Raw genomic sequence first — 26,075 nt, 5'->3', positions numbered from 1 at the left:
ATTAGAGAAACCACCTTCTCGCCAACCAATCAAATCCCACACCGGCATACCGATGTCTACACATCAGTGCCCAAGCGCTGAATAATAGGGCACATGCAGTGACGTCACAGTTACATAGGTCAGGCTGACATAGTGACATCAGCCCAGACCTGCATTCATTTTGCGGTCATCACACCGTGGCACTGGATCCACTGTCATTGCAGGTAGAGATGGAAGCAGATAGCTCTGTCCACATTGCTGAACATAAGAGGTCCCCTTATGTTTGGTGATAAGGCAGACCTCCTCCCTCAGACCCGAAGCGAATTGGTAGATAGCTCCCAAAGGATTGTAGAAGTTTTTCTTTATTCTCACACAGGTTGTAAAAGGATAACAGCAACAAGTTTGGGGGTGACTTAGCATGCCTTTCTCAATTCTCTTTGGGTCTGAGGGAGGAGGTCTACCTTATCTCCAAGCATAAGGGAACCTCCCCCTTCCTAGTAAGTACTATAAATTATTTTTTTGGTCTAACCACCACTTGAGTGTGTATGTAATACCCTAACCAGTTTGTATGGGGAAATGGTCCTAAATCCCTTCCTTAAGGACATACACACATTTACCGTATGCCCGAGTTGCTCCTGAGAAGCAACCAGCCTTGGACACCACATGATGAGGACATTAAGGCCCTAATATTTGGGGACCAGGAAGGGGGGTGGTCCAGTACTTCTGGAAGTACCGCCACACATATAGTACCAGGACAACACTTTCCTAGTGAAATTCCCTCCACTAATGAGAAAAGAAGGACACAATTTAGCGCTGTTAAGCGTGCCCCACACAACCCGCCCTGTGCATAAAAGATTGCTTCAAAATATACCATACATCCCTGGAATTTTAATTGCAGTACTGCATTGAACCACCATTTTATGATCTACTGCTAAATTTATATACTTTGTGTTGTTCTAAGAAAAAAGCATTTAAAAAATGATTGCAATCTAAAAGCAGTCCCGTGGTAAATGTTAATTATTAACTGTTTCGGGGCGCTTGACTGTCTTACAAGGAGAAAAACTTAAAGCTTGAAAAATATGAATTTTTCCAAATTTTCAGTGAATTTAATTTTTTTTTATTAAGTCAAAATTTATTGATGAAAATTTACTACTAACAAACTACAATTTGTCACTCAAAGAGAATCGCGTTGGTAGGAGCATTCAAACATTATTACCACATAAAGTGACAGATCACAGGTTCGAGAAAGGTGAATTTACTCCACCAAAACACATTGCATTCTCTTGGACTTTTTATCCTTGTATTAGAAACAAACTGTTTAATCCTCTTTACTTCACTGGTCAATCTGTCATTGGGCGCCTAAAGAGGGTGTTTCTGCTTTACTATAGAGCCCCCTCCTGCTCCAGTAGTTATTGTTTTTTCTTATTTGTACGGTTGCCTTATGACCGCGTGTATTTTTTCATTTACACACATTTGGTTCGTTTTCCGAAACTTGCTATTTTGGACATCACTAGAGATGAGCGAGCATACTCGTCCGAGCTTGATGCTCGTTCGAGTATTAGGGTGTTCGAGATGCTCGTTACTCGAGACGAGCGCCACACGATATTCGTCTCGATTAAACGAGCACTGACCATTAAATTCAATGGAGCCGGCAATACAGCCGGCTCCATTGAAAGCAATGGGCTGCCGGCGAGCGCGGGATGAATTATTGGGAAGGGCTTAAATATATAAGCCCTTCCCTGCAATTCATCCAGAAATGTGGAAAAATAAAAAAAAAATGTATACTCACCTTTCATGAATTCATGAATGGGTGTGAGTGAGAGCTGCCTCTGATTGGTCAGGCTGTGACCAATCAGAGGCAGCTCATTCAGCAGGCGGGGCTTTTAAAGCCCCGGCTGCTGAATACTACTCTGAGCATGAGAACTGCCGGCGTCCGCGGCTGAACTCCGTCTGCCGGGACCAGGTGAGTATATATATTTTTTTTGTTTTTACACATTTCTGGATGAATTTCAGAGAAGGGCTTATATTTTTAAGCCCTTCCCGAAAATTCATCCCGCGCTCGCCGGCAGCCCATTGCTTTCAATGGAGCCGGCTGTATTGCCGGCTCCATTGAATTCAATGGGCTAACATCGTTCTTCTCTGCCACAGCTGTTACAGCTGTGGCAGAGGAGAACGATCGTTATGCTGACAGTGCGGGGGGGGGTCTCACTCTTGCCACTATTATGGCTTAATAGTGAGACCTCGGAGCCCGAAATGCAGCCCTGCATGTTGCTCCTCGCCTGCCCTATCCATTTCTGTGTTGTTTACATGACTTTTCACAAATGAAAACCTTAGCGGAGCACCAGTCATATACAAAAATGCTCGAGTCGCGCATTGACTTCAATGGGGTTCATTACTCGAAACGAACTCTCGAGCATCACTGAAAGTTCGACTCAAGTAACGAGCACTCGAGCATTTTGGTGCTCGCTCATCTCTAGACATCACCCACCCTGACACCCTCTTCCATTTGATGCGTGAGTGCATAAGAAGTGTGCATATCCACTGCAAACTAGGACTCAAGGTGCCGGGGCAGCTCTCTCCTAGGTTTGTTGCTCCTCCTCTTTGTTGCTGCACCTTATACATTTAATTTTATTTTTTCACGTTTCATTATTTACACAAGGCACCATTCCACTGATTCTTTATCAGATTTAAAAATAAGACTCGGTTCTTAAGTCCAAAATAGGCCATGTCTTTAGGGGGTTAACGTTTTTTTCCTGTATGTGCTTTATGGTTTTTGTTAGGGAAGGGGTGGGGGAAGGATATGATTGATTTATGTGTAGTTATATTTAAATGTATTGTTTGATTGGGGCAATTATATGTATACTATAATTATGTATGTATATAAATATATAAGAATTCTACAAAATTACGGTATAATTTCAATAAAAATCTGATTGAAAAAAATGAAAAAAACTCAAGCATTCACTTTTTCTCCCTACACTGCGGATGTATACTCAATTAGAAGCAGCTCTTTTAGCAGGCGGGGATTTTAATTCCCCACCTGCTCAAAGAACTGCATTGCAGAGCCGGGGACAGTGCAGAGAGGACGCAGCTGAGTCTTGGCACCTAAAGGAAGGTGAGTATGTGTTTTTTTTATTTTTTACACTACTTTGCCTTGTTTTTCAGGGAAGGGCTTATATTTAAAACAATTACAGGATGCCTGCAGCTGGATTCTCTACCGCAGCTGTCAGCTGTGACAGCTGCGCTAGGGAATTCTTAATTCCCCGCAGGGATGAATAATTCCTTTGCCACATCTGTTGCATATGTAGCAGGTGCAGCAGGGAATTCTTTATTCCCTATTGGGATGAAGAAAACATCTGTTGCATGTGGCAGATGTGTTCTTCTTCCTCACGGGGGACACGGCAGTAAGTATATATATATATATATATGTATTCTTTTTTTTTACACTAAAATGGTTGTTTTTCAGGGAACAGCTTATATTTAAAGCTCTTCCCTGAAATACAATTAGGGGTGCCGAAAGACCGTTGCCTTCAATGGAGCCGCCGGCAGCATTGAAGACAATTCACACCTGCATACACGCATGTGTTTGCGCTTACAGGGGTGCGCACCTATGTATGCACACACGCACATGCTCATGTGAAGCCACCCTTACTAGCTGAGTTAGATTGTTAAGTAAGTCATAGTTATTGGCAAACACAATCAAACTACATTTTATTAGTAATCAATGCGAAAATCCAGGTAATTCTAAAGGGTGTACTTACATTATCTAGCAATGATCTACACTTTATTGCTGATTTGTTACGATGACAAATAAATACTAGATTACTTAGATTACTATATACTTTTATTTTAAATGCAATATATTGCAAAATGGAATATTCCCCAAACACATTTTATTTCTTCTTTTCAAGCTCAATTCGAGAAATGTTCCTTTAAAATTCATAATCCAGTGAAGATGATAGTAATGAAAACAAAACAATTAAACTGAACGGCCATGTTCTCCCTTAAGCAAATCTGTCATTTTCAGTTCTTGTTACATTCAGATTGGATTCCCAATGTACAGAGTGAGATGGTAAAAGATAAATAGATATTGAATGTTATCACAGAGCATCTGCACTAGCAAAACAAGAATGAAGCTATTAGTACATGTGGCTGAAGCCATAATAACTGTGAAGGTCATTTTAAGGGCATTGTATTAAACCATCTAAATGTAGAAAATTGCACATTTATAGTATTACCGCTATCAGTACAAACACAGCTGAGATACTTTACAATGTGAAGCTTTTAAATAGCAGTATCATTCAACTAGTAAAGTGGATGGTCTACATTTTCTTCACTCTGCATATTTTAATCAAACGACTAAAAATGAAGCAAATGGATTTGTGTATCATGTGAAAAAGATGCTCTAAAAACACTCATCACAAAGGAGCAATTATTCACAGGGTTATGGCTGTTTTTTAGTGCAAAAATGTTGTACTTTGTTTCCGAGTAAAATGTTTTTAATCAAAAATATTTTTGTTGACATTTAATTATGTAATCTAGAAAACAACTTAGCTTGCCCTGAACCCAACCTCCCTCTCCACCTTTAGGGCTCAATCAGACGAGTGTGTTTTACACGCTGCTGCAGCAGCGTGTAAACCACGCTTCTATAGCAACCAGTAGGTTGCTATGGAAGCGCTCACACGGACCCTTTTAGAAGCAAAAAATCCACACTTCTAAAAAAGAATAGACAGCGAGTGCTGACTCGCCTGTCAGCTCTATGGAGCATGCTGTCCAGGGTGCTTACCATAGGCTCCTATGGGAGCTGTGGAAGCAGGCTGCCTACACTATGGATGTGTGAATAGGCTGCTCTGCAAGGCTAGAGGCAGCCCAATCATGCATAGAATTCCCTACATGTCAGTAGCATGGTTTACACATTGCTTAGCAGTATGTAAACCACGCTCGTCTGGCCGAGCCCTTAGAAAGAAATAAAGTACATAATATATAAGCCATCATATTTAAGACAATATGTAAGTAAATATATCCCCCATTTAACAGTAGTTAAGAAGAAAAACAAGAAAAAATTTTCATACATAGGCATAAACAATAACTATTTTTAATTCTGAAAGAGTAACAAGACCCTGTTTTGAACTAACATGTTTGAGACCAATCTAAAGTTGTCAATCCAGTAGACCAAAAATCTTCGAACTTCTTTCAAGTTCCTCTTTTTAGATATATTTGCGTTTCCATGTCTAAGGCCTTAGTCAGACGGGCGTTTTTTGCCGCGATTTGCGCATGCGCATGCGTCCAGCGATTTTATAAAACCATTGCTTTGCAATGGTATCGGACACATGAGCGCTTTTTATGCGCTCGTCCGATAAATTATAGAACAGAAATCGCAGATCGCACATATCTGCGACCTGCGATTCCCGTTCTCTTCTGTATATGCGCTCAATGGGGCCGGCAGCAGCAGCGCCGACCCCATTGAGAACATATGGAAGACAAATCATTCTTCTCTGCCACAGCTGTAACAGCTGTGTCAGAGAAGAACGATGTTTGCCCATTGAATTCAATGGAGCCGGCAATACAGCCGACTCCATTGAAAGCAATGGGCTGCCAGCGTGCGCGGGGTGAATTGTCAGGAAGGGTTAAATATATAAGCCCTTCCCTGCAATTCATCCAGAAATGTGTTAAAATAAAAAATATATATATACTCACCTGCTCCCGGCAGCCGGAGTTCCGTGCGGCCGGCCTGCAGTGGGTGTGAAGGGGGTGTGAGTCAGACCTGCCCCCTGATTGGCTCAGTGCTGAGCCAATCAGGGGGCAGGTCTGACACACCCCCTTCACACCCACTGCAGCCCGCCGCGCGGAACTCCGGCTGCCGGGAGCAGGTAAGTATATATTTTTTTTTTATTTTAACACTTTTCTGGATGAATTGCAGGGAAGGGCTTATATATTTAAGCCCTTCCCAACAATTCATCCCACACTCGCCCGCAGCGCATTGCTTTCAATGGAGCGGGCTGTATTGCCGGCTCCATTGAATGCAATGCGCTGGACAGCTCCGGCCCGTTTCTAATGAAACGCGGCTAGGAGCAGATTTTCGGGCACCGGTCACGCGATTTGCGGATGCGCATCCGTCATGCGATCCGCAAATCGTGCGAAAAAACGCCCGTCTGACTAAGGCCTAAGCCAAATAATTTTATTTAAACATAGTATGCAAGGTTGATAAAAAGACAAATGTCCATCCAGTTCAGCATATTTGTTAAAGGAGAGTCTTGTTTCCATTTTTGAGCCACCAATTTCTGTATTACAGTCTAGCCTCTAACAATTGTGTACATTCTAAAGAGGGCGAATCCTCCACATAACCAAGTATACATACATAAAGGTATTAAAGGGGCAATCATATTATATACAGATTTTATTAGATCAATTACATCCTTCCAGAATCTTGTTAACCTAGGGCATGTCCACACTATTTGTAGGAGATCAGCAGAAGGGGCATTACAATGATTACGAATATAAGATTCTTTAAGGCCAACATTATATAGGAAGAGTGGTGTACTATATACTCATTGTATTAAATATTAGTGTGAGATCCTATGAGCTCCACTGAGTGAAAGCTGAGGAATTTTTTCCAGTATCTCTTCCAATGGACCAAGATCATTTTCCCATTTTCCTTTGACCCTGAAAGGTACTGGACCAAGAAACTCAGACAGCAAGACTTTTCGATCTCTCTGCCTTTCCCATAATAGTTACTTTAGGCATATTATGAAGCTGCAGAAATTTATAAAATTGGGTATTTGCTAAATCAAACTCATCCTGTAAAGTCAAGAATAGTTTAAGTTGACTTTCTACCAATATTTGGGATAAACATCTCATACTCTTAAATTTCCATCTGCAAATTCCTTTTTAATTTTGACAACTCAGAGAACTGTGGTATATCTCAAATTTACGTTACCTGTGTACAGCTTTGGATACCAAATATATCTCTTACTTTTCACCATATCTTATGCATCAAGCACAGCGTAGGTAATCTTTTAGAGTGTATCTTAAATTTATTTGCCTTTAAAGCTTCAAGTAACTGTTCTGTTGACAGAAAATATTCCATTATAGCCTTAGAGGAATCTCAATGAGATAATTCCCATTCTTGCAAATGTTGTAGTTTGACTGCCAGATAATAAATTTTTGGATGTGGTACTGCCAACCCCCCTTCCAGTTTATTCCATTGCAGAGTCTCAATTTTAACTCTTGCGTTATCCTTACACCATATCACATCACAAAATAAACTGGCAACTCGATGAAAAATAGCGTGTGATATTCATACAGGGGAGTTGTGTAGTACATACAACAATTGGGGCATCCAGACCATTTTAAAAAGATTAACATGCCCCACAATTGAGATAAGAAGTTTACACAAGGCAAACATTTTGTATTAAATTTCTGTAAGAGGGGTTCTATATATCACTCCCTCCTAATCTAACAAGGACGTGGACACATGTATGCCTAGGTAATTGATAATATCAGTGCATCTCAATGGGATCTTTTCTTGATCTAGTTCTGTATGCTAATTATCTACTGGTGACAGTTTTGATTTAGACTGCTTTATAAATAACCCAGATTATTTCCCAAACCTCTGTATACATTCGATAGCATTGTAGAGTAAAGATTGTGCATCCGCCAAAAACAGAAGCATATCATCAGCACATATAGCAATTATATCCTCCATATCACCATGTCAGAAGCCCACTAATGCTCATATTTATATTGCTAGAGGCTCTATTGCAATCACAAAAACCAAGGGGGACAGGGGGCAACATTGCTGTGAACCCCTGCTTAACGTGAATGCTTCTATCAGTTGATTATTAATTCACATTCGAGCCATTGGTCTAGCATATAATAATCTTACAGTATGCATGAAAAAATCCCCAAAGTCCATCTTGAACAATACTGCCTATAGAAATTCCTACTCAACATTATCAAAGGCCTTGGCTGCATCCAAAGAACAAATCACTCTTTGACTAGGGTTATCAACAGGAATCTGTAGATTCAGATACAGCCTGGCAAAAGGGAGGTAGGCCTGGTTGTAAAAGAACAACAACTATGGTCTCTCAAATTGAATTCAGAAAGTATCCAGCTGTCTATAGCATTTTAGCAGTGCCTTTAGAAGTTCAAGGAGAAACAAATCTTCAAATTTTTGATAAATCTCTACGTGAAGGCCATCCAGACTTGGAGCTTTATTAGCAGCTAATGAAGCAACAGCCTCCTGCAGCTCCTCCAATTCTAATGGTGAATCCAGAAAGCTTTTATCCGTTTCTGATAAAGTTGGAAGAGAAATAGACTTAATAAATTGAACATAGACTTTTAGAGATTGTTATAAAAGTCTTTGAAGACTGCAGGAATTTCACAATGTTCAGACACTTAGAATTCCTACGGAGGTCCTCATGCATGAAACATAGGAAGCTCTCAACTGTGATTTAGCTATGGTCGTTAATAAGTGGCCAGCTTTTTCCCCTTCCTCATAGTAGTGCTGCTGAGAGAAATATCTCTTCTCAGCCATTTCAAGGATATGCGATTGTAATTCTTCACCCACCTGCAACCAATTTGCTCTATGAGTATCTGTCAGTTGGTTGATAAAAATTGCTTCGGTTTCAGTCACCTGTTTACTGAGTTCCTCTTCCATTTGTCTGTTCCAATTCTTGACTCTACAGATGTTCTGCATCAAGGGGGCTTGAAAGGAGAATTTCATAGCATCTCAGACCAATGCAAGGTTTGTTGAACCAATATGAAGTGTAAAATATTCCGGGCAATGGCAATATCATCTAACAGTGGAATCCATAAAGGATTAAGATGCCAGATATAAGATCTCTTTCTGACCACCCTTGAAAAATCTACTATGAGTAGTATTGGCGAATGATCAGACAGTGACAAAGATATTCCACTTTGTATACCTTATTCAATAACTGCTCATTCATTATGGCTAAGTCAATGTGAGATATAGTGTAATTGGTGCTAGAGTAACATGAAAATGTTCGTATTTCAGTGTGTCTAACCCTCAATATATCTATTAAAGTAGTTCTTCAAGAAAGCGGCTAAAGGTTGTAAGATGATCACTTGATTTATCTTGGTCCACTTGTAACCTATCCCAGTATGGATGTATAACATTATTAAAATCTCCCAAAAGTAATAGTGGAACATGTGGTATCCTTTCTGCAAAAAATTATTTTTGAGATCATAAGAAAAGTGAGCAGGTATATATACAGCAACCAAAATACATTTGAGGCCTTAGTCAGACGGGCATTTTTTTGCGCGATTTGCGCATGCGCATGCGTCCGGCGATTTTTTAAAAACCATTGCTTTGCAATGGTATCGGACACATGAGCGCTTTTTATGCGCTCGTCCGATAATTATAGAACAGAAATCGCAGATCGCACCTATCTGCGATTCCTGTTCTCTTCTCTATATGCGCTCAATGCGGCAGCAGCGCCGACCCCATTGAGAACACATAGAAGACAAATCATTCTTCTCTGCCACAGCTGTAACAGCTGTGGCAGAGAAGAACGATGTTTGCCCATTGAATTCAATGGAGCCGGCAATACAGCGGCTCCATTGAAAGCAATGGGCTGCCGGCGTGCGCGGGATGAATTGTCGGGAAGGGCTTAAATATATAAGCCCTTCCCTGCAATTCATCCAGAAAAGTGTTAAAATAAAAAAAATATACATACTCACCTGCTCCCGGCAGTCGGAGTTCCCCGCGGCCGGCCTGCAGTGGGTGTGAAGGGGGTGTGAGTCAGACCTGCCCCCTGATTGGCTCAGCGCTTCGTTTTCAGGCGATTTTCGGGCACCGGTCACGCGATTTGCAGATGCGCATCCGTCATGCGATCCGCAAATCGCGCGAAAAAACGCCCGTCTGACTAAGGCCTGAGTGTGAAGAAAGTACGGTATAAACAAATAACTCCGTTTGTCATCAATCTCTTTTTGTACACAAGCGAAAGGCATTGATTTGTGAATAAGGAAACTCACACCCCTAGAATAGCTTGATGAACCTTAGAACTAACCATACATATCAGCTCTGCCCCAATGATGACGTGACATGCAAACGTCAACAGCCCCGCCCTCAAGATGGCGCTACCCAGGATAGAATGTAATGTATTACTTTATTTATATAAAGATGAGTGTGTATGTATGTTATTTTATATTGGCTTGAAAAAGATGCGGTTGTAGGCACTGAAATGCGTTGCCTGTTATATTAAAGCTTCGGATGTTACCTCCATGGATTTCAGTGTACTTCTTTCCAGCTACCTGAATCGACACTTCAAGGAGCGGGCTTCTGAACATCATATCCCCCTCCTGTCCAGTAAGTGCCTTCCCCTTGTTATTTCTTCTACTATTTTGGACACACATCTATCACAGTATCGTGAAGCGCAGCAAAGTTTTTTCTAATAGAACATTATCTGCCAAGAGAAGCCCTTCTTATGTTCTGCAGCTCTCCCTTTACCCCGGGGGATTGGATACATGTGAATGGTAGCTTAAGGACACAACCTTGTGGCGCAATCCTATCGTGTTTCTCATACATATAATAGAGTAACTATACTAACCCCTATTTTTTTACATTTTCATTACCCCAAAACTCTTAGCCCAACTTCAAAAGAAATTAGGTCAGGTCAAAAGTCCACCCGAACAAGGCTACCTGCTTTGTAAAGTAATCAACAACATTTTGTTTAAATAAGAAGAGGGGGGGAAAGGGGGAAAGAAAGGGGAAGAGGTGAGGGAAAGTGAAAGAGAGGCAGGGAGAGGAAAGGGATGGAGGCATAAAAAAGGGGCGAATGGAGGGAGGAAAAGGAAGGAGAAAAGGAGGGGGCCGAGTAAAGAATTAATGAACAGTAAACAATTATGTAATCTACAGTTATAATCCAAAGTTAGTACATTTCATCCCTACAGTAAAGCACTTTTAACCTTATTGAAAGCCTATTAAATTGGATCCATTCTATCATAAGCTTCACACAACAGAGTGTCTCCAGAGTAGGGCTTCATTGGGATCATCGATAAAATCTGTTGTACCAAAGGCCACAGCTAAAGACCTGCTTTTGACATCAATAAACCTTGCTCTATGTGTTGGATATCTGACGAATAATCCAGAAAGAGGGAAATTTTGTTGCCATTAATAGTGATGTCCGGTTGTTCACGTACCTTACAGAGAGTAATATCGCAATCCTTGAAGTGCAGCAATTTTACTAATACAGGTGGTGGTGGTGCTCTGGTCGGTAGTGATCGGGTAGGAACTTGTGCTCTTTTTATAGCATATAAGTGGGTTAGTGTTTCTTTGCCAAACACAGTTTGGATCCATTTTTCAATATACGCTGTCAGATTATCGCCCTCAATCTTTTCAGGCCCTCCAACTGGACATTGTTCCAGCAAAACCTATTTTCCAAATCATAAGTTTTAACATATAATGCTGTAATTGAGTGGTGGTGTATGCTAAGATCTTTCAAAGCCGGGGTGATCCTATCCTCCAAATCACTAATGTGGTTCTCCAATGCAGCAGTGCGTTTTGATATTTTTTGGATATCATGTCTGAGAAGGGGAATATTCTCTGTCATATTCCCTATTTGTAAAAGTCAGAGAGGAAATGAACTAATTACATTTAGTAATTGCCAAAAATATATTGTTAAGTGTGGGTTCAGACTGATTAAGTTGTGTATACATAGAAGTAATATCAGTGCTTGACAGTTACTTAGTAACTGTTTGAGTCTCATGCAGCATGTGACCCTGTCAGGATGTGCTGCTGGGATCTGTTGTACTATGTACTCCTGGCAGCACAGCTACAGGTGGTTGAGGGTTAATTGAGCTGGCTGGGTGTGGTACTTCAAGCTAGCCAATCTCCTGGATCTGTGCTCACATATAAACCCAGCTCCTGGTCAGTCTCTAGCTGGACCCTAAGGTGAGCACTCATGTTACTTCTGTGTTCTGTAACTTGTTATCCGTCATGTTCAGCTTGTTCCCACTCTGATCTGTGTTTGCAAGTAAGTCTGTGTCTCTGCTTCCAGTGTGTCAGTTGGTGGATCCCTGACACAGTCTCCTATGTCAGCTCTGTGGCTGACTGTCTATTCCCCCTGGTATGAGGACACATAGACTTGCTGTGAGTTTCATCTGTGTTCATGTGAGCTCTGGGTAGAGTCCATGCCAGTAGAGTCTGTGCCCTGGTTGTCTGTCCTGTTGCAAGCTTGCTGTATCATCTGTGACCTGCTGGTTCATGTCCATTTGTATGTTTATTTCCTGTCAGTTTTCTGCCAATGAGAATGACTTCCCGGCTGGCTGTTATGAGCATGACTTCATGTCAGCTTCCTGAGTATCGTGGCATAAAGGGCAATGTAGAAAGATATAAATTGATTAGGCTTCTGCAAATATCCTTCTATTTCTTCTGATACAAAGCATTTAGAAGGGACATACAATCAAATATACTTTCCCTAAAACATCTGGATTTACCTGAGCTGGTTCTGGAGACTTCGCCTGGAGGCATGACATGGCAAAATAAGTTGCAAGCAAGTGGTGAGGAAAGGAAGAAAACTCAAGATGGAGAAGCTGACATTGGATACAAATCTTTTTTACTTTTTTTTACCATTTTACACCTCTGTCACCACTTATGTTAATAGGTGCCAAAAAATGGCATGTTATTGCCACCCAAGAACCCTACCTACAATCCAATTGAAGTGGCCTTGCAAGCGCTGCCGTCTCTTCAAGATTTATAACTGAGTACAATCATGTTCACAATCAGAATACCATACTTTTTGTAGCTACTCCCTTATCCCAGGGGTGAAAATACCACCATTGCAGCCAGAGTGGCTGCTACATGGACAGCAATTAAGGTTGGTCCAACAACCCAGGTCTCACTGAGACTGCATGTACTCTAAAAGGAGCAGGCTCCCCTTGCTTTCCAGCAGCTGGTCTCATACCTTCTAAGCATGTGAATGCTACATCCAATCCCTGGACTATGCCATCGGTGCTTTTGAGGTCAGGAATTGGCCACAACATGGGACAAACTGCCAGAAAGCAAGGGAAGACCTGGATGGAACCAAAATGGCGGGTAGGAGCAACAGAGGTGAGTAATACTTTATTACCACCACATAGTGTATGTGATCATGGTGTGCTAGTATTATTATTAGAGATGAGCGAACGTACTCGTCCGAGCTTGATATTCGTGCGAATATTAGGGTGTTCGAGATGCTCGTTACTCGTAACGAGTACCACGCGGTGTTCCGGTTACTTTCAGTTTCCTCTCTGAGACGTTAGCGCGCTTTTCTGGCCAATTGAAAGACAGGGAAGGCATTACAACTTCCCCCTGTGACGTTCAAGCCCTATACCACCCCCCTGCTGTGAGTGGCTGGGGTGATCAGATGTCACCCGAGTATAAAAATCGGCCCCTCCCGCGGCTCGCCACACATGCCTTGTGACTTAGCTGAGGGAAAGTACTATCGTGCTGGAGCTGCTGTAGGGAGAGCGTTAGGAGTTAGTGTAGGCTTCAAGAACCCCAACGGCCCTTCTTAGGGCCACATCTACTAGTGTGCAGTACTGTGTTAGCACAGTATTTTTTTTTTTTTCCCAAAATTGGATCTGCAGAGCATTGCGCCCTGCAATAGGGACAGAAGTGGGGGTTAGGCAGGGAGAGTGTTAGGAGTTAGTGTAGGCTTCAAGAACCCCAACGGTCCTTTCTAGGGCCACATCTATCAGTGTGCAGTACTGTCCAGGCTGCTGTTAGCAGTGTTGCATATTTTTTTTTTTTTCCTCAAAACCGGCTGTGCAGAGCATTGCACCCGGCATTAATACTACAGGGATAGAATTGTGTAGGCAGGGCCAGAAGACATACATTATTCATTGAATAGACGCAGTGTGGGTGTTCCTTGTAAAAAGCAGGGAAAAAATTCTATTTGCCCTGCCTGTGTCAGTCCTAAGGGCTCTGGGTACGTGTGTGCTGCGTGGAGAACGTAAAAAAATCAGACGCAACCAGCTACGGTTGAGTGCAGCCTTGCGCCAATTTCTTTCCTGCCTGGGAAATACCTGCTCTGCCACAGTTAGTAACTCTGCAACAGTAAAGTTCTGTGACAGTTTTGCAGGGCCGCAACACAGTTATTAAACTTATTATTCAGTGAATAGACGCAGTGGGCCTATCCTTTTAAACAAAAGGGAAGAAAGTATATTTGCCCTGCCTGTGTCAGTCCTAAGGGCTCTGGGTACGTGTGTGCTGTGTGGAGAACGTAAAAAAATCAGACGCAACCAGCTACGGTTGAGTGCAGCCTTGCACCAATTTCTTTCCTGCCTGGGAAATACCTGCTCTGCCACAGTTAGTAACTCTGCAACAGTAAAGTTCTGTGACAGTTTTGCAGGGCCGCAACACAGTTATTAAACTTATTATTCAGTGAATAGACGCAGTGGGCCTATCCTTTTAAACAAAAGGGAAGAAAGTATATTTGCCCTGCCTGTGTCAGTCCTAAGGGCTCTGGGTACGTGTGTGCTGCGTGGAGAACGTAAAAAAATCAGACGCAACCAGCTACGGTTGAGTGCAGCCTTGCGCCAATTTCTTTCCTGCCTGGGAAATCAAATCACTGGTAATACAGCATGCTGAGGGGTAGGCCTAGAGGACGTGGACGCGGCCGAGGACGTGGAGGGCCAAGTGAGGGTGTGGGCACAGGCCGAGCCAGTGCGGTGGCCAGGGGTAGAGACAGGGCCAGACCGAATAATCCACCAACTGTTTCCCAAAGCGCCCCCTCGCGCCATGCCACCCTGCACAGGTCAAGGTGCTCTACGGTGTGGCAGTTTTTCACAGAGACGCCTGACGACCGACGAACAGTGGTGTGCAACCTTTGTCGCGCCAAGATCAGCTGGGGAGGCACCACCAACAGCATGCGCAGGCATATGATGGCCAAGCACCCCACAAGGTGGGACGATGCCCGTTCACCACCTCCGGTTTGCACCACTGCCTCTCCCCCTGTGCCCCAACCTGCCACTGAGATCCAACCCCCCTCTGAGGACACAGGCACTACCGTCTCCTGGCCTGCACCCACACCCTCACCTCTGCTGTCCTCGGCCCCATCCAGCAATGTCTCTCAGCGCAGCGTCCATACGTCGCTAGTGCCACAGTTTGAGCGCAAGCGCAAGTACGACGCCGCGCACCCGCACGCTCAAGCGTTAAACGTGCACATTGCAAAATTGATCAGCCTAGAGATGCTGCCGTATAGGCTTGTGGAAACGGAGGCTTTCAAAAGCATGATGGCGGCGGCTGCCCCGCGCTACTCGGTTCCCAGTCGCCACTACTTTTCCCAATGTGCCGTCCCAGCCCTGCACGACCACGTCTCCCGCAATATTGTACGCGCCCTCACCAACGCGGTTACTCCCAAGGTCCACTTAACAACGGACACGTGGACAAGCACAGGCGGGCAGGGCCACTATATCTCCCTGACGGCACATTGGGTGAATTTAGTGGAGGCTGGGACAGAGTCAGAGCCTGGGACCGCTCACGTCCTACCCACCCCCAGAATTGCGGGCCACAGCTCGGTGGTGGTATCTGCGGCGGTGTATGCTTCCTCCACTAAAGCACCTTCCTCCTCCTCCTCCTCCTCCTCCAACGCAACCTCTGTCTCGCAATCAAGATGTGTCAGCAGCACGTCGCCAGCAGTCGGTGTCACGCGGCGTGGCAGCACAGCGGTGGGCAAGCGTCAGCAGGCCGTGCTGAAACTACTCAGCTTAGGAGAGAAGAGGCACACGGCCCACGAACTGCTGCAGGGTCTGACAGAGCAGACCGACCACTGGCTTGCGCCGCTGAGCCTCCAACCGGGCATGGTCGTGTGTGACAACGGCCGTAAGCTGGTGGCGGCTCTGCAGCTCGGCAGCCTCACGCACGTGCCATGCCTGGCCCATGTGTTTAATTTGGTGGTTCAGCGCTTTCTGAAAAGCTACCCCCACTTGTCAGACCTGCTCGGAAAGGTGCACCAGCTCTGCGCACATTTCCGCAAATCCCACACGCACGCTGCCACCCTGCGGACACTGCAACATAGGTTTAATCTGCCAGTGCACCGACTGCTGTGCGACGTGCCCACACAGTGGAACTCTACGCTCCACATGTTGGCCAGACTCTATGAGCAGCGTAGAGCTATAGTGGAATACCAACTCCAACTTGCGCGGCGCAGTGGGAGTCAGCCTCCTCAATTATTTACAGAAGAGTGGCCCTGGTTGGCAGCCATCTGCCAGGTCCTTGGAAAATTTGAGGAGTCTACCCAGGTGGTGAGTGGCGATGCTGCAATCATTAGCGTCACCATTCCTCTGCTATGCATCTTGAGAAGTTCCCTGCAAAGCATAAAGGCAGACGCTTTGCGCTCGGAAACAGAGCCGGGGGAAGACAGTATGTCGCTGGATAGTCAGAGCACCCACCTGTCTATATCTCAGCGCGTTGAGGAGGAGGAGGAGCATGAGGAGGATGAGGAGGAGGGGGAAGAGACAGCTTGGCCCACTGGTGAGGGTACACATGCTGCTGGGCTGTCATCCTTTCAGCGTGTATGGCCTGAGGAGGAGGAAGAGGAGGAGGAGGAGGATCCTGAAAGTGATCTTCCTAGTGAAGACAGCCATGTGTTGCGTACAGGTACCCTGGCACACATGGCTGACTTCATGTTAGGATGCCTTTCTCGTGACCCTCGCGTTACACGCATTCTGGCCACTACGGATTACTGGGTGTACACACTGCTCGATCCACAGTATAAGGAGAGCCTTTGCACTCTCATTCCCGAAGAGGAAAGGGGTTCGAGAATGATGCTATACCACAGGGCGCTGGTGGACAAACTGATGGTAAACTTCCCATCCGACAGCGCTAGTGGCCGAAGGCGCAGTTCCGAGGGCCAGGTAGCAGGGGAGGCGCAGAGATCAGGCAGCATGTACAGCGCAGGCAGGGGAACATTCTCCAAGGCCTTTGCCAGCTTTATGGCTCCCCAGCAAGACTGTGTCACCGCTCCCCAGTCAAGGCTGAGTCGGCGGGAGCACTGTAAAAGGATGGTGAGGGAGTACGTAGCCGATCGCACGACCGTCCTCCGTGACGCCTCTGCCCCCTACAACTACTGGGTGTCGAAGCTGGACACGTGGCCTGAACTCGCGCTGTATGCCCTGGAGGTGCTTGCTTGTCCTGCGGCTAGCGTCTTGTCAGAGAGTGTGTTTAGTGTGGCTGGGGGAATCATCACGGATAAGCGTACCCACCTGTCAACCGACAGAGCCGACAGGCTTACACTCATCAAGATGAACAAAGCCTGGATTTCCCCAGACTTCTCTTCTCCACCAGCGGACAGCAGCGATACGTAAGCAATACGTAGGCTGCACCCGCGGATGGAAGCTACGTTCTCTCTCACCATCCAAAACGGGGACATTTCTGCTTCATCAATCTGTGTCTAATATTCCTCCTCCTCCTCCTGCTCCTCCTCCTGAAACCTCACGTAATCACGCTGAACGGGCAATTTTTCTTAGGGCCACAAGGCTCAGTCATATAATTTTTGTAAACAATTTTTATATGTTTCAATGCTCTTAAAAGCGTTGAAACTTTAACTTGAACCAATTTTTCGTTAAACTGGGCTGCCTCCAGGCCTAGTTACCACTTAAGCCACATTAACCAAAGCGATTAATGGGTTTCACCTGCCCTCTTGGTTGGCCATGGCCAATTTTTTTGATGTACATTAGTACTGTTGATTCAGCAATTTTTGTGGTCCCTCGCCTACAGTGTAATCAAATGAATTTTTAGCCCACCTGCATTACAGCTGACGTAACATCAGCTGTGTTGGGCAATGCAATGGGATATTTTTGTGTACCGCCGGTGGGTTCCAGGGAGCCACCCATGCTGTAGGTGCACACGGAGTTTAACCTACATCTGTCCACTTGTAAAGAACCCCAGTCTGACTGGGGCATGCAGTGTGGGCCGAAGCCCACCTGTATTAAGCACAACATTACTATCTCAGCTGTGTTGGGCAATGCAATGGGATATTTCTATGTACCGCCGGTGGCTTCCTGGCACCCACCCATGCTGTGGGTCCACAGGGAATTATAAATGCATCTGTTTCCACTTGTAAAGAACCCCAGTCTGACTGGGGCATGCAGTGTGGGCCGAAGCCCACCTGTATTAAGCACAACATTACTACCTCAGCTGTGTTGGGCAATGCAATGGGATATTTCTATGTACCGCCGGTGGCTTCCTGGCACCCACCCATGCTGTGGGTCCACAGGGAATTATAAATGCATCTGTTTCCACTTGTAAAGAACCCCAGTCTGACTGGGGCATGCAGTGTGGGCCGAAGCCCACCTGCATTAAGCACGACATTACTACCTCAGCTGTGATGGGCACTGCAATGGGATATTTTTATGTACCGCCGGTGGGTTCCAGGGAGCCACCCATGCTGTCGGTCCACAGGGACTTCACAATAGGGAGTTGTACCTGCCTGTGTCTATGAATTAAAAACCGCGGTCTGACTGGGGCATGCAGACACCTTGACAGAATGAATAGTGTGTGGCACATAGGTTCCCCATTGCTATGCCCACGTGTGCAGCTCCTGATGGCGGTGGCACAGGATTCTATTTCTCATTGCTTCTGTACAGCATTGTGGGCTATCGCCCCGCCCCTTTTAAAGAGGGTCGCTGCCTAGCCGTGCCAACCCTCTGCAGTGTGTGCCTGCGGTTCCTCCTCATGGCAGACGCACTTCTAAATAGACATGAGTGTGGCGTGGCATGAGGGCAGCTGAAGGCTGCGCAGGGACACTTTGGTGTGCGCTGTGGGGGGGAGGGGGGGCGGTTGGGCAGCATGTAAGCCAGGAGAAGTGGCAGTGGAGTGTCATGCAGGCAGTGATTGTGCTTTGTTGGAGGTAGTGTGGTGCTTAGCTAAGGTATGCCATGCTAATGAGGGCTTTTCAGAAGTAAAAGTTTTTGGGAGGGGGGGGCCCCACTCTTGCCGCTATTGTGGCTTAATATTGGGACCTGTGAACTTGAGATGCAGCCCAACATGTAGCCCCTCGCCTGCCCTATCCGTTGCTGTGTCGTTCCCATCACTTTCTTGAATTGCCCAGATTTTCACACATGAAAACCTTAGCGAGCATCGGCGAAATACAAAAATGCTCGGGTCGCCCATTGACTTCAAGCACCCGAGCATTTTGGTGCTTGTTCATCTCTAATTATTATCCCTTTTATATATTTATTATTTCTAATATTAATCTTGGTATAGTGGGTTTTGAGTTCAGTGACAATATGGAGGTAATAGAGAGGAATAGTGATAAAAACGAAAGCTTGTATATACCTATTAGATATTATTTTGGGGTCTTGTATGGGGTAACACACTGAAGTGCTGAGCTGTTTGTTATGCTATTCCTAAGCCTGTAAAGGCACACTTAGTGCCCTAACATTTTTCTTTCTCGAAGCACAACTGCGGGAAAGTGTATCCTTACCTAAACTTTTACATAGGGCTATTAAATGTTCATGCTCAGGGGGTAGAGGGGCAATTTAAAACTTTGCTATGGAGCCCAGAGTTTTCTTGTTATGCTCATTCCTTGTCCTGTTTAAGTGAATGGGACAAGACTGCAATTCTTAGAATGGCAGCTACAACAAGTATGGCATTCTGAGTATGAACAGGATGGTATTCAGATGCAATTACTGAAGAAGCAGCAACATTTGCATAATCAACCAGCTGATCAGCGGGGTTCCAGGCAGCAGATCCCCACCGGATATTGATGGCCTGTCCTGAAGATAAACCATTGATTTCTTCAAACAGGATAAACTATTAATTGAAAGAAAGCCTCGCTCTATCATGTCTGCAAATGGTCAAGTTTAATCCTCGATGGATTCTTATCCAGATACATAAATTGAGCCAGCTGTATATGCTTCAAAGCTCAGCTCTGTTGTTCCACTCGCAGACTTCATGCCATATTTCTGCCTTGCTTAAAGCCTGCACATTCTCTTGTCTCGATAAGCAATATCCATGGAAACAATATCGAGCCTCCGTGCATCACAGCCATTCTATAATCCATACACATGACTTTCCGTAGCCAGATTGCTTGCCTCTATATTTAGAAAATGTAAGAGCAGATAGCAATGCATTAAAGTAAATGTGACTGGGGAACAAATATTCCTCTGGCAAGTACTTCGTTTTCACCATCATAACTATATTTTAAAACACTAAAATTCCCACTATTGTATAATATAAGCAAATGTTCAACCTTGAATATCACCTTTTATGTTACAAATGGATCCTTAAAGGGGTTGTCTCGCGCAATATAGTGGGGTTATACACTTCTGTATGGCCATATTAATGCACTTTGTAATATACATCGTAAGAGCCACCGAAATTAGATGGAACCATGGCGACGGGGACGCTAGCAACGGAGCAGGTAAGTGAATAACTTCTGTATGGCTCATATTTAATGCACGATGTACATTACAAAGTGCATTAATATGGCCATACAGAAGTGTATAACCCCACTTGATTTCGCAAGACAACCCCTTTAATTCCGTGTTCATTAATTCCTGAATGATCATTCATAGCGACGAGAGCTCAGTTTTTCTAATTCAGAGACATAAATTCCCCGTAGAAACATAGTGAGAATGCTAAACTTCTGGCTGCTTGCAGTCACCACTAGAGGGAGCACACATACCCATAAAATTAACATTAGAGTGAATTTATCATGTTCAACATTGCATAAAGAAGTTGGAAATTTTATCATAGGCATTTTTTGTGCAAAAAGTTACAACTTATTTAAACTTACCGTATATACTCGAGTATTAGTCGACCCGAGTATAAGCCTAGCTATACTTGAGTATATACTGGGCAAAAAAACAACTTCATACTCACCTCCCAGCCGATGCCTGTGTCCACAGCGGCGGTGCGGCAAGCTGCTTGAATTCCTGTGTTCCCGGCAGTGGTGCGGAACGCTGCTTGAATTTTCCCCACTGTCACCCCCCGAAGTCCTCTCTGCTCGGCTCTGTTATCCCCCACCGCCAGGCTGTGATTGGCTGTGAATGATTGAGCGCTGACTTACTTACACAACACTGATGGCGGAGGATTTAAAAACCAAGCAGGGAGATGACAACGGGGAGAATTCTAAAGCATGCACGCTGCTTTAGAATTCTCCCTGCTGTCATCTCCCTGCTTGGCTTTCAAACCCCCCACTGTCAGCACTGTGTAAGTAAGCACTGTGTTTGGATTGAGCGTCGGACAATCACAACCGGCGCTCGATCATTCACAGCCTGATGGCGGGGGATAACAGAGCCGAGCAGAGAGGACGGCGGGGGATGACAGCGGGGAGAATTCAAGCAGCTTGCTGCACTGCCCCTGGAAACACAGGTATTCAAGAAGCTTGCCGCACCATCGCTGGGCACACAGACACCGACTGGGAGGTGAGTATGGAGGGTTTTTTTTTAACCCTTCCCTGACTCGAGTATAAGCCGAGGGGGGCTTTTTCAGCACAAAAAAAGTGCTGAAAAACTCGGCTTATACTCAAGTATATACGGTACATTGCCCTTGCCAGTAAAAAAGTGTGTGTGGCTTATCGGGATGGGGCACAGTTGCCTGGCCTGACAGATTTCAGTTGGTATACAATATACCAACTATGTACTCCAGCAAATAGCTGGTATAGATTTCTACACCAAGATGTGCCTACTGTATAATGAGACAAGTGTCTCTTAATACAGCAGTCGCATTTTGATCCTATGGGGACCATATGAAAACCAGTTGGTCTTAATAAATTTCCCCCCATTATGTTAACTTTAAAGGGGTTTTCCAGGCAAATTTTATTAATGACCTATTCCCAGGTCATCAGTTAATTGCCAGGGACATGCTACTCAGCGTCCCCGGTAATCAGCCTATTACCCGGCACGCTGTCAGTGCATTGGGGTCAGATGTCGTCATGGGGTCAGAGATGGAAGCGTGAAAGAAGGCTTCACTCTCATTAAAATCAATGGGAGCTTAAGCATTCTATTACATTTTCAGCACTTCTGCCTCCAACACTAGAGTTGGATGTGGAAGTATTACACTGCGAAACAATTTTGACCACAATTTTTGTTGACTTCGGTTTTTCAGGTGATTTAGACTAAAATAGGTGTGCCGATTTCAAAAATGCAGTTAGTTTTCTTTTATCACGTCATGTTTTCTCTCTACAGCTTACCTTAATGTGATTAGTCAAGCCTGGGTCAAGTGGATCATTAGTGTTCTCCCATGGGCCGAGAGCAACCTGCTTTGATCAATTGTCAGCTACATATGTTGCAGAACAAATGGCATGATGGACCATGAGATCATGTTTTATATACAGCATATCAGTGTCTCCAAATATCAACATATAACTCTGTAACACAACACTTTCTGTTTTATGACATCTTCTGTAGAGGTTTCTTCATAGAACAAGCATAGTCTGCCATAAAAGGCATCACTGAAGAATTTGTAGGGCCACCATTGGCAATGTATATTATCTACAGTCCTAATATCAGGGTTCACAAAGGTAACACTTTCCAGCAGTCACATTGAAATGAATGTATGACCAGTGCTTCATTCATTTGCAAACTTTCAGGGCCTCCATTCCCATGATCGGTGCTGATATCAGCAGTCGGAAAACCACCAATCAGGTTTTCTCTGTGGATAGGGAATAATGTCATTTTGTGGGACAATCCCTTTAAGGACTGCGTTGAGTCAGGCTCCATCAGGTAGCAAACAAATGCCTGAAGGTGCAATGAGTTCATTATTGGTATGGAACAGCATGGAGGCATATTGCCCCCACTTTTTAATACTGAACTTAGATTCTGATATATGGAGCTAATGAAATAGAGTAAGGCTGACATTTCCCCTTTAAGTATTTTCAGAACAAAACAGGACTGTCTTAACAGATTTAAGTCATTCGAGACTTGAAGCTTTAATGAGAAGCTGCACTAATGTACAATATTAATTTGTCAGAACTGTTCTGCATGCATTAGTAAATACTGGTGTCTGCACAATATGCCATTGGTGATATACCGGCTCTGCTCTTGCATATAATATTAGAAGTTGTTGCATTATGTCGTCTTCATGCTTCACGTTATTTGTATTCTCTGGGTGATTTTTCTTTCTCTGATCCGTGGCGCTCACCATATGCAAAAATCATGCTTTATATTATGTTAAACAAAGCGCTGCTTTAAAGATAAGTACTATGAGATAAGTGTCCCCTTCCTATGATGACCTGTGCCTTGCCCAGTAGTCACCAGGTTGGCATGTATGATTGCATATCCTATTCACATTACCTATTCAGTTCTACTATTCATTCTTCTGCCCTAGCTCTGCTGTGTAATAACAACCTATTTCTGATTACTAAGGGTTAATTATTCTGCTAGTTCCAAGCTCTTGGTCTTTAGGGTAGATTCACATAGATATAGCCGCAAAATTTGCACATGCAGCGGGTGGAGAATAGAACCCATTGATTTCATTGGGTTCATTCACATGCACTTCTCTTCCTGCGCATTTCCGTCACGCAAAAAAAAGAATGCAGCATGCTCTGTTTTCCTGTGCATTTGCGCACCAAGGGTCCCCATAGAAGTCAATGGGGGGGGGGGGGGGTGAAAATGTACGTGCAATACAGTGGGAGATGCATGATGCGCTGCGTAGTTCCCCTGGAAAAAACACATCTAGAATTCATTAGACTAATTTGCCATTTTAATTGCCACTTGTGAGCATGTCTTTCAAGCGCAAAGAGTACAGTAAAATATGCGGCTGTGCGAGCCAAAAGATATTAATCATTCCGGAAAAACACTACACTCATGTGTGAATGAATAAGAACCCCACAGATACCTCAGGTGATATGTCAGCTTTAATACAACCCCTTTAACTATGGTTTCTGGTTATATAGCTCAGTACCTCTAGACTCAATTTATTAGTAAATATGGCTGTTGGCAGTGATTTTTTTAATTGATATGTCCTTTTTCTGTAATTTCTAGGGTCCTTTTACACAGCATGATTATCGTGCGAATAATCGTTAGTTCTAGTGATTTGCACAATAATTATTAGCTGTAAATGTATAGCAAGTGAACGATCAGTAATAAATCATTAGATTATTGCTGATTAAATCTTTCATGCTCCCTTTATAATCATTATAGGAAATTCACTGAGCCCAGGATTTCTGATGCCGAGCTTAGAATACACCTCTACATGTATTATGCGCATCCCCAGCACCTCTACGTGCCTTCACATAAATGTATGCCTCGTCTGACCTGGAGTAGATTTCTGGTATAATAAAGAAAAGTCACAAATTTTTGCAAAAATAGCAAAAAATTTACAACTTTTAATCCCAGAAACAGGAGTCCTAACAATTTGCTGAATAGAAAGCAGGAATAGAAGGGTTGACTAAAGGTGAGGTTATTTTGGAATGAATGATCAAAACTTCCCAATGCTGATCAGTGTAAAGGTATGCCGAGAGAACGATATATATGATCACTATGTCACCGCTGGTTGTATGCTTGTTTCAATTTATCTTGCCATGTAAAAGGACCCTAATTAGCTTCTGCTTGTTATAACAGATTTTCCTCCAGCTCTGACGCCCTCCTCTGTCATCCTAGCACTTACCTCTCGCTTGTCTTTAAGATTTTCTATGGTCCACACACTTTTATTCTCAATGGTTGCCTTGTGGACATACCTAAGAGGCGTCTTGCTGCTACATCTACTCCCCCATGAGCGGGACAAAGGAGAAGATTGGGAGTTCCAAAGACCCAACTAAGCAGGGTGGATTGTCCGACCACTGCAGCCTGTTTTTTGGATAAGCTGGACCTTAAATATTACATTTCCCAAGTAGGGGGGTCTGCAAATCATTGGAAGGACAGCATGGCTCACCTTGTGGATGCATGAAATTCTGCAGAGACTTTTTCATGGTCTGAATGGGATTGCGAAGCTCTTTTCTATGGGACACAGATCTGACTGCCCCAACTGCTTATGCTTCTGTCTACAGATGTACTCCAGTGTCAGGCTACAATAAGTGTATGCATTTCTTATCTTATTTGGACTATTGAACCTTTTATAGAAGACTATGCCTACGCTGTGTAGTGCCGGAATCAAGGATCATAAGATAAGAGAAGTCAACAGAAAAACAGCAATACTAAACTATTTTGAGATAAAGGCACAGCAGAAATAGACTATAATGAGATTACCATACCCTGACTGCAGCTATTTCCTTGTCTAGGCGAGCCTTAAGACCTTTGAGATTGTTTTGTCAGCAGATGCCAAAAAGCTTTATGATCAATAATCTTTGTAATAATGACCTTTGTATGATAACACCCTCGATGTCTTCAATTAAACAGAATTCTTGTGAGTTCTCATGAGAAGCGTCTTGCTATAACATGAAGTGCTTCATGTTATTCATAGATACTGCTAGCAATCTTGTCATCATGGGCTTTCAAATTCTACCAAATTGGCACCTGGCACAGGGTCATCAGATTGGTACCGGTGTGGTGCAATAACAGCTTGGCGCGTGGAACAAGGACCAAGTGACCACAACCTCTGACCCAACTTACTATCAAACGGACAGACTGTGCAGACCCATAATCAGGACAACAAAGCCGGCTGGTAAGAAACTTTTATTCGTATCCCTCATTGTGTCTCTGTGCTTCTGTGTGCCCAAAGTTGGGTAAGTGCATTCAGTTCTATCAAGTGGTTCATTTAAAGTCTAAACTCGGTCCATTTTATATGACAAAGAACCCTGTCAAATAAGCTGACTTGTCTAGGTTTGATTGAATGTGTAACCCAGTGTGTTTGAAGGCCATATTAGTATCAGTAGGTTGAATAATTGTCCTAGTGTAGATATTCTGGTTGCTAAAGGAAAGATAGAAGAAACAATTGAAAATGGTGGTGTCAGCAAGTACAGAATGAGAAAGACAATATCTAAAAATGTACCCCGCCCTATAACCTCAACGGTGGCCCCTATTGGGTTTGTCACCATTGTGGTCAACAAAACCCCAATTGGAGGGACATCTGTCTGGCTTGTGGGGCTGGCACACAGTTTGCCTTAAAATAAAGACCCAATGAGCCTTTTGGGAATACATGATTATATCTTATGTTGCCCAAAACTAAAGATTTTGCCCCCTTGCATCCACAAGTTATAGCACCT

The sequence above is a fragment of the Eleutherodactylus coqui genome, chromosome 3 (genome assembly GCF_035609145.1).
Source record: "Eleutherodactylus coqui strain aEleCoq1 chromosome 3, aEleCoq1.hap1, whole genome shotgun sequence".
In the NCBI taxonomy this organism is placed as follows: Eukaryota; Metazoa; Chordata; class Amphibia; order Anura; family Eleutherodactylidae; genus Eleutherodactylus; species Eleutherodactylus coqui.
The sequence above is the reverse complement of the archived record's forward strand: the minus strand, read 5'-3'. Positions refer to the sequence as shown.